Source organism: Carassius auratus, chromosome 13, assembly GCF_003368295.1.
Source record: "Carassius auratus strain Wakin chromosome 13, ASM336829v1, whole genome shotgun sequence".
In the NCBI taxonomy this organism is placed as follows: domain Eukaryota; kingdom Metazoa; phylum Chordata; class Actinopteri; order Cypriniformes; family Cyprinidae; genus Carassius; species Carassius auratus.
The window spans coordinates 14,130,918-14,143,273 of record NC_039255.1 but is presented as its reverse complement, the minus strand read 5'-3'; positions in this window follow the sequence as shown (position 1 = coordinate 14,143,273).

Here is a 12,356-nt window from a genome sequence, read left to right as displayed (position 1 = left end):
GGATGCACTAACACTATACAATCAAGAAAGTTTTTCACTATATAAATAATTTACCCAGGGTTATTTTGAGAGTTTCCTCATATATAATTTCTGCGACTAATACAAAAGCATGTGAACATTAATAAGGTTTATGACTTTGTTGCTAAACAACTGACAAACATACTTCCTCAACACTGTTAACATTTTTTAGATAACCTCTTTTTCAGGGTTAGAAGTGGTGCTAAACATCTTGCAAAATTACAAGCTTGAAACATTCAAATGGTTCCATCATAAGTGCATGAGAATTTTCAGATCCATTTGAGCTTTGAACTTTGCAGGTAGACCCTATAACGTCGTTGCTTCACACAAGGTCAACGAAGGTCTGTACCACAAGTTTAGAGAGGTTGGTTACTGATGAGGGTGGCTGACCAGAAATACAAAACCCCCAGAGATTTCATTGAGTTCAGCTGTGAGGTCCTTTTCTTAGGTCACAGCAAAGCTAATGATGATGAGCTGCAGTTATTTTCATCATAAGAGCTGATCTTGACACGTCTTATTACTGATTATAAGTAAAACCGTAACTCTCTGAGCAGAAATCAGAGGTTTGTTTGAAGTTTAAGGCTGGACAGACGAAGGCTCTCTGAGTAATTGGTTGTTTTAAACTTGCTCAATCCTCTTGATCTATGATTCATAGTCCACAAGAAAGACAGGTCAAAACCTCACTCCCCATTCCCCTCCATTTCTGAGTGTGAATTGTTTTTGGTTGTAATAGTTCAGTCTTTGGTCAATAGTAAATGTGGTTTCGGTATGAGCTTGAGAATGAGAAACTCTGTATTTGTCTCTCCATTTAATCCAACATGAATGTACAGGCAGATCAGGTCAACAAGAGAATTTTGATGACTAAATGACTGAGAATACACAAGGTTGAGTTTTTGATTTGTGTACCGCATCTAAACCCACAGGCACATCCAACATAGACAAGTGAATCAGTCAAGCAAAGTTGCACTCTCGGTTTAAGCCAAAACACAACACAAACATGCTTCTTCCAACACTATTGGCCCTTGTTATGTAACATGAAGAGAAGCAAGTAACCACACTATTCATGTATGATTAGTAATACCTAATACATTTCAGATCATTAGACAATGAAACTTACAGCATGACTTATCCTAGAGAGCTTTAAGCAAGGTCTGAGCTGACAAAATACAGCTGTAGACCACACATGCCACAGTTAGTCTTACATAAAGAGCTTTAGTGCCAAATAAAACTGACAAAAAACAACAACAACTCACATTTTCAGTACACATTTTCAGTATAAAGTGTAACAGGATGTGTAAACATCCAAGTGGTTAATCTTGTGCAACACAAGTTTTCTGGAAATGCACACTAACTGAAATGTCAAACAGAGGGGAATCGTATTGCAGATGTTAAGGCATTTGTCTCTGTTGTTAAAACAAAGAGTATTTCGAGCATTACTTGGTCATTCCTCTGACATTATATTTGTCTTTATTACAAAGCTGACTGTAATGTGTTTAGTGATTAATAGGATCTGAAGGTAAGGGATTAAAGATCTCAAGCACGTGAATGATTATAGGTTACAAGCCTGTGATTTTGCTTTATTCTGGGGCAGACTGGGATTAACGGATTAAAGGATGGTGCACAACAGATTTCCTTCTCGCTGCCTTCATCTCTGGTTTACATTATCTTCTGTAACCCCTTAGAAGGGGTTAAATTGAGCTGATTGAGCTTAAATTGTTGGGTGCACACTACACAGCACACACATTCTGTCTCCATTTAATGAGTGTAATTGTTCAAAAAACTACAATTCCACTGCATCACAGATTTCTTGGTTGACAAAAAGTTATGTACAGAACTAGGTGTTAAACTCTGGAACGCTTGGGTTAAAAGTCTACTGGACTAACCAAATATATTTCAGTGATGTTTGCACATTGTGTATACTTAAATACAACAGATCCTTTTCTCTAATCAGCACCTTTTCAGGCTTGAATTAGATTTTATGTCACTTCCTGCCATATAGTTCTGTGAATGGGCATCTCTGTAAGCACATTGCTTTTCCTCTTGCTTTTTGCAGATTAGTGTCCCCTCACGGGAAGGAAGCATCTGACTCATCCTGTGATCCTTACCCAACGAAAATACCCACGCAAAAGACTCAGATGACCTCTAACCTTTAGCTGCTTTGTTTCATAGTTTCCCTAGGTCCTGTGTTATTTTCCAGAGAGTGTACTGAAAAAAAAATCTTTCTCCTAATCAGTATTTTTGGCCTTGTTTTAAATATCTAAACATCCTTAAGACAATCTATATTTACTTAGTAAATTTCAACTGAACTGAACGAGATATCACTTATTATCACAAAATTTTTGTCTTACCACATTGTAAAATAGTGAACATGGCAAGCTGTAACACGTTTACCAATGCCTATTACAAATCAAAGAGCTTTGATGTTTTTTTAACAGCAGATATTTGTCCTACTGTATACATAATATTAAGGCTGAATATTAATGGTTTTGTTTGACTTTGGATACAGGTTTCTCAATGGCTCTCACTGTTTTACAGCAGCTGCGATAGATAAGACATCCATGTCATTCTACTGATTCTAATCCAAGAAAGAAAGCTCATGATAAGCAACTGAAGTGGTGAGTTTATATTGATTCGAGCACAAAAGGAAACAAGGCTTTTCGACAGACAGACCTCTGTTGAGATTGGTTAAGACCCAAGAAATAAATTGATTGCAAAACTTTTTTTAGGGCCAGAACATAAACTAGAGCTGCTTTCTGAGATTGGACCCAGGATAAAAGCAGATTAACTAAAACACATCAGAGAAAGAAGAGTGTGCGAGAGGATTTGAAAACTGAACACGGAGGTCAGATTTAGATGAATTCAGGGGATTTCACTGACAAAAGATGTGTGTCTTGATTATTTGACTATTTGCTAAACAAGGTTTTGTTTCTCAAGAACATGTAATTTGTTTTGACATTTGATTTGTTGTGTTCAAAAAGCTTGAGAAACTTTGTGAAGTAAAATTTCTATTTTTAACTATTTCCGATTTTTTTTAAAAAGGGTTAGTTCAACCAAAAAATTTTTAATTAGGCCATAAATTACTCAACCTCAAGTCATCCTAGTGTATATGACTTTCTTCTTTCAGACGAATCCAGTCTGAGTTATTAAAAAAAAAAAAAAAAAGCTCTTTGATCTTTCAAGCTTTTTAATGCCACTCAGAGTGTAGCACTGCATCAGTCCAAGAGAAGTTTAATAAAAAGAAGAATCCGACTGGATTCGTCTGAAAGAAGATTATTTACACCTAGGATGATGTCAGGGTGAGTAATTTATGACCTAATTTTCATTTTTGGGTGAACTAACCCTTTAACTTTCAAAGTACAAAACCTTCCCGCTGTTACCATGATCAGTGATATTTTCTCCTTGTCCATAAGTATTCTAGATTCCTCCAATTTTGTGCTCCTGGGCATCAAACTCTCTCTGTCACTCTGTCTTTCTTTCTAAATATTCAGAGCTGTCCATACGTACCAAGACATAACATCTCTAAAAAAGATTCTCTTCTTTCATCCACAGCCCGAGACCTCCCCTAAAGTACACCTGGTATTTAACAAACTTTTCATGTTACCCTAATCTAGGGTTTAATGATAAAAGATAAAACATCTTTAAATAATAAATTACTGTACAATATTTGATACCTCAAATCAAATTAAATCCCAATTCAGTACCCACATGACACCCCTCAGTACCCCTCATCTGCTTTAGCCTCATGTGGCATATTTTTCGAAAGTGATTCATTATTTTATTCAGCTAGAATGTATTAAACTGATCAAATGTGGCAATGAAGACGTTGTTTCAAAAAAATTGCTTTATGAGAAGAAACTTCACCCAACCTCACAAGCTGCTGCTCTGCTTCAACATGGGTGGCTCTCCAGGATAAATAATGAGCTCTAAAACCATGTAAACCATGCACGTTTTTTACAACATGTATGTAAGAGCCAGATTAATAGGATACTTACTGGGGACAACCCCTTTTTCAGCTAAAACTCAAGAAATGATTTCGCATTTTTGTACAGTGTGGTCATGATTATGTGTTTGAATCAAATGAATCAAGATGAACAAGAATGAACAACAGCAACACTTACCCAGTGCGAGGTAAAGAGTCCTTGGTCTTAGTTGCAATGGATGGGTCCACTGTTCCCTTGGGCATGTCTGGAGAAAGATGTCCATGAGTGGGATCATGGTGTCCATGACCAACTGGATGGTGGACAGATGCATAGACATCAGGGCTCTGCCTGTTTAGTCCTTGACCATGATGAGGTGCTCCTAACCCAACCAGTGGAACTCTATGGTCCCATCCACGACCATCAGACATGTCCTTCAGCTCATCGTCCTCTTCTACCTCTGGGTCTCTGGCTCTGACCTCACATCGTGCTGCGAGAAGCAGCCCCTGCAGTAGCACGACCAACCTCAGCACCACCATATCTGTGTGCTCCTCAAAATGCACAGAAACTTCTACAAACACGAGAGAATAAGATGTTGTAAAGTAGTTGTTCTCTGGTGCTTTATGGAAACTCTCCGCCCCCCATCTCGAAACTCATCCTCTCCCTCCCTCCTCCTGTCAGTCCACTCCCCTCCATTCCCTGTCCCCCACCTCTATCTAACCCCCTCCCTCATCTTAATAGTTTCAAAGACCTCCAACAATCCTCGGAAATGAAACGCCTGCCAAATCCTCCCCCCTGCCGCCCTATCCCCCACACACCTACCCATGTCCAGCTCATTCCCCGTGGAAAGGTCGCAGAGACTGGAACAATGAGACTCGTCAGCTTTCAAGCTTTACATGCTCAGAGGTGGTGGACACACACAATTGACTGTATGAGTGAGGAAGCAGTTCATTTCTCTTGGCTGATCACCAGAAATTGTACTCTCTTATCGCCTCTTGCTGCTCTAGTCTCCACTCGACACTAAGCAGCTCAGGAAAAGGATGTTAAAACTGAATTTAAGTGTATTACAAAACGATAAAAGGACCATGTTTGTTAAACATAAAACCATTTTAAAAAAGTACAATCTTTTCCCCATATATTAAATAGCAAATGGCTTGAAGGGATAATTCAGCATAAATATGAAATTTCTGTCAAAGACATTGTTCAAAATTTGTTTTTGCTTTAAATGAATGCTATTCTTATGAACTTTCTAATAATCAAAGAATCCTGAAAAAATATATCCATAATTTCTTCGGCACCAAATCTGCATATTATTTATATATATATATATATATAATATTATAATTATTTCTGATGGATCAAATTCAGCTTTATCACTTTAATAAATTTGATTTTAAAATGTTAAAATCTGAAATTTTTTAATTAATTTTTTTAAGTTTAATAATATTTCACAATACTGCTGTTTTTACTGAATTTTACTTGAAGTCTACAGACACCAGTTGTGATACTGTCATGATGATTCTGCATCATTTTTGAAGCTTAAAAGCGTCTGGCCCATTCTTCGTATCTTCATAAATACAATGGCTGAATTCTTTAAAGAAAGTCAAAAACGTTTTGGAACAGTGTTTTTGAGTGAACTGTCTCTTTAAGAAATATAAATATAAAGCTGGGAGGCCCTTTCCTGGCAGCAGTGTAAGAGAACATGGATTTAATGTTTAGTCAAAGGATGAGTCAGTGTTTTAGTTTTCTCTGCTTTACCATACTTACAGAAACAGATGTTTTAATGGTTTTGTACAAACAATGATCAAATATTGTGTCTAGAGCTCATTGTGAAGAAAGACTTTTACACCACAGGGTTTTTCTGTAATAAACTGTAAATCTCTAGCAACCTTTTTGGCAAAAAAAAAAAAAAATATATATATATATATATATATATATATATATATATATATATATATATATATATATATATATAAAGAAATAAACTTGCAACCATTTAATCTTTTGGAGAGGTTCTGGAAGGGATTACAGCCATTTGTGTGTTAATTTTCTGTTCAAATATGAGCTCAGAAATAGAGATTGTATTGCTGGAAATGACACAATGATTAAGCCTCATGCAGGATACTTACTTAAAGTCACCAGAAGATGTCAGTGCTGTAAAATAAAAGTGAAAATAAGTACAGCAGGATAGTTTGCTGAAGTACTGTACTGTTGATATATAGTATTGAGAGTGGAAGGGAGTGCTGGTTATTCACTCCCCCCACTTACACAGTTCCTGTCAGACCTGAGACTTGAACCCCACAACCTTTGACAAGTTTGGGAACCATTGGTGTATACAAACACTGATCTTTCTTCATGGTTAGAAGAAAGAGTAAAGTGAAGGCTCATACTGTGGATCACAGCAGTTTGATCTCTCGATTGGAACACCACGATGGAGTCAGAGAAATGGCCCTTTGTGATTATAGTCCTATTTAATTAACAGAAGATTTGCAGTTAAATTTGGTGAATGTCTGTCAGCTCCACTTACCTGTGGAGTTCCTCAAGGGTCCATTCTTGCTCCACTTTTGTTTTCATTGTATATGCTCCCTACAGGATCCATTTTTAGAAAGCATGGAGTTTCTTTTCATTGTTACGCCGATTACACAGATTTATATGCCATTTCAAAAGAATGACAAGAACTGTTTAACTCCGCTTTTGGACTGCCTAAAAAGCAGGATAGCTTTAAATATTCTGAAATTTAATGACAATAAAACAGAGATTATTTTATTTGGACAAACAGAAAATTTGGCATCTTTAAAACTAAATTTGGGTCCCCTGTGTAAAATAAAGTGGTTGTGAAAAATTGATCATGGAAAAGGAATCGTTCAAAAGAGAACTCAATTTTGATAAGCAAATTGACAATATTGTTAAATCTTGCTTTTTTAAGGCCCCATTTACAATAGTGCGTTTTAGTTTTAAAGGGTTAGTTCGCCCAAAAATGAAAATTATGTCATTAATAACTCACCCTTATGCTGTTCCAAACATGTAAGACCTCCTTTTATCTTCGGAACACAGTTTAAGATATTTTAGATTTAGTCCGAGAGCTCTCAGTCCCTCCATTGAAGCTGTGTGTACGGTCTACTGTCCATGTCCAAAAAGTTAAGAAAAACATCATGAAAGTAGTCCATGTGACATCAGAGAGTCCGTTGGAATTTTTTGAAGCATCGAAAATACATTTTGGTCCAAAAATAGCGAAAACGACGACTTTATTCAGCATTGTCTTCTCTTCCGTGTCTGTTGTGAGAGAGAGTTCAAATCAAAGCAGTCTGGATATCCGGTTCGCGAACGAATCATTCAGTTCACCAAATCGAACTGAATCGTTTTAAACGGTTCGCATCTCTAATACACATTAATCCACAAATTACTTAAGCTGTTAACTTTTTTAATGTGGCTGACACTCAAACACTCAGAGAACTGAAGATGAACACCGAGCCGAGCCAGATAATGACTCGTTCACGAGTCAAGAACCATTTCTGTCAGACGCGTCCGATTCGTGAACCGAGGAGCTGATGATACTGATGATAATGTGTGATTCAGCTTAGCTCTGACTATCTCTAGTTTTAAATCATTGTTAAAAACTTATCTATTAACTCAAGCTTGAAATCTTTCTTGGTTTATGCTATTTGAGCTTGCTGAGAAGCTCATAAAGGGGCTGGATATCTTAAGATCTTCGACCGCAAGCACAAACAATCTGTCTAAGATCTTCAAAAACCGCAGATAGCATTTTGCTGGAAACATCCAGTCATGAGAGTGAGGAAGTGGATGTGGTAAGTGATGACGAGGAGAGTGTGAGTATTAAGTCACCTCAACCTGCCAGTCATGGGGAAATGTTGGAAGTTATGGCTCAGGCTCGAGCTGCACACTGTAGGCAGACCTGCTTAGCTCCGGGCTTCGTTGGCATGTGTTATTGGCGTGCCCCTTAAATTTGTGCATGTTTGATATTATTAAAGTGCTCTCTCACTAGGTGGTCAGGCATGCACCAAGTCATGGCGTAGTGGGTATTTCGTTCCCCAAAGTGTTAGGGGATGCAGTGTGGAGTTCCCTTGAAGGGGAATGTCTTGGGTTATGCATGTAATCATGTTTTCGATTTCAAAGTTTTTTTCCGTGGTGTATCATGGTTTACATGTATCATGGAATATATAATGGTTTCCACAAATTATTAATCAGCATAACTATTTTCAACATTGATAATAATAAGAAATGTTTCCTGAGCACCAAATTAACACATTAGAATGACTTCTGAATGATCATGTGGCACAGAAGACCATGAAAAGTTATGGCTGCTCAAAATTAAGCTTTGCCACTACATGAATAAATTACACCTTATAAATATTTTTTCAACAGAAAGAAGTTCTTTTAAATTGTAATATTTCACAATAGAGTATAGCACAAGGTAAGAATAGACTATGGCACAAGGCAGCCCCATCTCAGTGTTGAAAATTTATGGTTGAGGAGGTGCGCCAGCAAGGGCAAGCAAAGAGATGTGCAAAAGTGATCTCCCAAGTAAAGCAAGGGCAGCGTTGAGAGGTGAAAACTCTCTTGGAAGGAACTCTAGGGGATGCATTCTAAATCAACTTCCTTCTATGAGCCACTTATTATAACCTGCCTTCACCAATGAACCTTAACCAGTTGTTCAGAGAAGATCCTTTGTCCTTTGTCTCAGCAAACCTTAAATACATCTTTATTGGCTGTAAGGTCAGCCTGATGCAAGTATTCTGAGCTGGCTGTTGATGTGAAGCAATGTGGATGGAAAACAAAGGTTTGTCCGGTTGAAGTTGGTCACAGGGGCTTCATATGGACATCTGCCATCAAACTGTTTAAGAAACAAGGAATCCAAGGCCAACCCCAACTACAAGCTGTCAAGCCCCTTCCCATTGCCACTGAACAAGAGAGTTGATGACTCTGGATTAAGAGGAGGGAAGCCGTCTGGGACACATAACAACAAAGGTGAAAGCAGAGGGGGCACACCTGGGATGCCAGTTGTTGCCGATGAACCCTCTGGAGATGTTGTGGGCTGATATCATCGAAACACCAAGGAAAGGGGTACCACTTAATACCACCTAGTCCTAAACTACAACAGCAAATTGAAAATCAGATCTAACCCCAAGTTTTTGAATGATATGTAGAAAGATCATTTAATTGTTAGACACTGCTGTGATTTTATTGCTAATGGATAAGGAATTAAGTATTTTTGTATTGATATTAGATATTTTAATTCTGCAACACAGCTTGATTATTTATTACCAGTAATGCAGATTTGCAAGTGACAGTAAACTACGACTCATGGCATGATACTGTATATAATGATCCTAAGATGTGGGCAGAGAGAGACTTGGGCTATAGAGAATATGTTGTGCCAGAGGAAGGCTTCCACTAGCAGTTCATTAGCTCCAGTGCGGTCAGGAGCAATGGTTAACGGTACAGTACACACTCAAGAGACCTGTGCCACAGCTGTTTTTGTTTGTACAGTTGCCAATAACATACACCGGTATTTGAGAAAGGCTTGTGACTGTGTTCAACGATTGTGTCATTTAGCACTATTGTGCAAATTTGGTTGCCTATATTACAGCAACTAATTTTGCTGTCATAATGAGAATGACCTCTGGTGGTGAGCTACCTTTGACCCACAGCACTTGAAGAGCTCCTTAGATATGTGTAGAGAAAGTATCTTTCACAGTTCTCAACTTTGAACTAATTCTTTTGACCCAGGTTCAGTGAGAACAAAACATTTATTTCCCAGCAACAGAAACTGTTGCAATGGATTTTCAATGTCAGTAAAAACAGACCCTGTACGGGCATTGTTTGTTGGTGTGTGTGTCTGAGAGAGAGAGAGAAGCTGCAAAGTTTTAAAGAAAATTTTAAACACTTACTTTGCTTTACAATGCAACTATAACAATACAATTTTATTTCTCAGCTACATGCTCTGTGTCTGTCAATGCTTATTTATTTATTGGGACATAAAAATTTATTTGTGTGTCTATGTGTACACACAATATTTTTAAAGCAGTGGTATTTCATATACATTAAAACAAATTAGCGATGTCAAACTTTGAAATAGAGTTCTTATAAAGAAATACCACTGAACTAATGGAATTGCTATGTCCAAAGATTTAGCCTTTATTCCCAAATCAAAGCTCTATGTTTGAAAACAAATGAGCGTCACTATAGAGATGTCCTAGCCTAGGAGAACACTGACATTGTTTGTAAGCCTCATTTCCCAGTCTGCCAGTGGCACTATGTCACAGCTGCAATGTAAACTTTGGCACTTTTGGTTTTGGCACTTTCTCACCCTTTCTCCTCAGTGACAGCAGAGATGTGGTATGATCACAGATGGGATTTTTCCCTGAATCCCATTCTCAAAGCAGCTCTCAGTCTGCCCTGAACCTAGGAATATTAGGATGCCAGTTGCTTCATCACACTCTTACAGTAACTGCAGTCAGATGATCCATTTGGTCCACCACAATGGCAAATGACTTTTCAGCATAAAAGGCCTTTCTGTCCACTGATGAATTCTATTAAATTAGTGCTGAGCTTAAATAAGAGAGAATTTGTTTTGCAAAGTCTAACGTATATGCTCCAGATATCGCTTCAAAGGTGAATTAAGAGAGTTTGGATGTGATATTTCACACTATTCTGTCATCATGTTGGTGTTTCGTTCAGTACTGGTCATGCTGTTCTCCCATGGTCTTGATTTTTGCCACGTGATGGATGCATATTGACCTGACAGTGCTGAGTTCTGAGCAGCTTGTATTAGATTACATTCTCTCACTGTCCTGGGAAATGCAAGTTATATTTAGATATACAGAGGTGGTTATCTAGTTTGCCTGGGCAGAGCATCATCTTGGAGGTGGATAACAAGGTCACATGACTTCTAGTGACCAGTCGCTATTTCTGCTTTGAGAGATCCGTCTGCAACATCAGGAGCAGTTATGTATCTTTCAGGCACAGCTGAGAGAATAAATTAGTGCATTTATGCTGGGATGATTGATTACAAAACCATTGCATTTGTACTTTCATGACTTGTATCAAACCTCTCCTTGTTTCAGGAAGTAAGCAAATCAATCCAATCTTATTGCAAGTTTATAACAAGGTATAAAGTCACAGTTTTGGATTTTGAAATATAAACACAATTGCAAGAAAAAAGTCAGAAGTGTGAGATAAAAAATAAAAATAAAAAATACTCTTTTTTTATTTTTATTCCTTTGCTTAAATAAACTTAAAATTAGAATGTCCCACACAGTCCAATAGCTATTTGAAAAAAGGGACAGTCTCGTCACTATAGTGCCCAAAGTTCCTGTATAAAAATATTTAAGAAAACTGCTGTCATCAAGTGATTCCATGGGTTTTTAACAGCATTATGAATCAGACTATGCTTGAATCCTTTTGTTGGTGGTGCAGTGGCTAAGACAGCACAAGCTCACGAAGGGATTTAACTTTATAAATATATAAAGGACTATACATCATTTGCCTTCATGTTGGATTAGCCAACAAGAATTACAAAGATGATGAAAAAAAATAATTTCCTGCTGTACTGTGCCCCAGTTTGATTTTATTAAGCTCTTATCAAGATACAGTTTTTGCTATTTATGGAACTGTTTTTGTAACATAGAAAAAAAAGGATTATTCATTGAGGTTTATCCTTCATATACTGCATGCATAATAACAGTCTAATTATGTGGTTCTTTCTTAATTTCACTCTTGCAAATCCTATACAGAGGCTGCACATCAGCTTCACAGAGATGATCCACACAGAGAGGATCCATATTAGATTACAGCAAAAACATGTATTTATACCAGGGTGGTGAACGTCGGTCCTGGAGAGCCGCAGTCCTGTACAGTTTTGCTTCAACCCTAATCAAACACACCTGAACAAATTAATCAAGGACTGAAGGGTTATTAGAAAGCTACAGGCAGGTGAGTTTTAGTTAGGGTTGGAGCTGAACTCTGCAGGGCTGCGGCTCTTCGGGACCGGGGTCCGCCACCCCTAGTTTATACACTCATGTCAGACTGAAATGATTATTTGATGAATATGACAGGCTTTGTGAGTCTGAGGAGTGCTGCCACTGATGCAGAAGTCGGTGCAATGCAGCTTGCACATTTTAAAATTAAAATATGCACATGTAAAATATGCATATTTGAATACACTTAATCTAGCTACAAATAAATGTAGAATTAAATTTAATTATAATGATTTCAAATAGACTAGGAATCAGTGTTAACTAAAACGATTAAAAGTGAAATTAAGATAAAATAAAATAAGCCTAAATCTTAAATGAAAAACTTAAGCTTAAAAGAATGGCAATGAGACTAGGTTGTTTAATAGTTTTATGAAGCCGTGCTCTGATTCTGCATTTGATCATTAACAATTTAATCTTCCAGTAT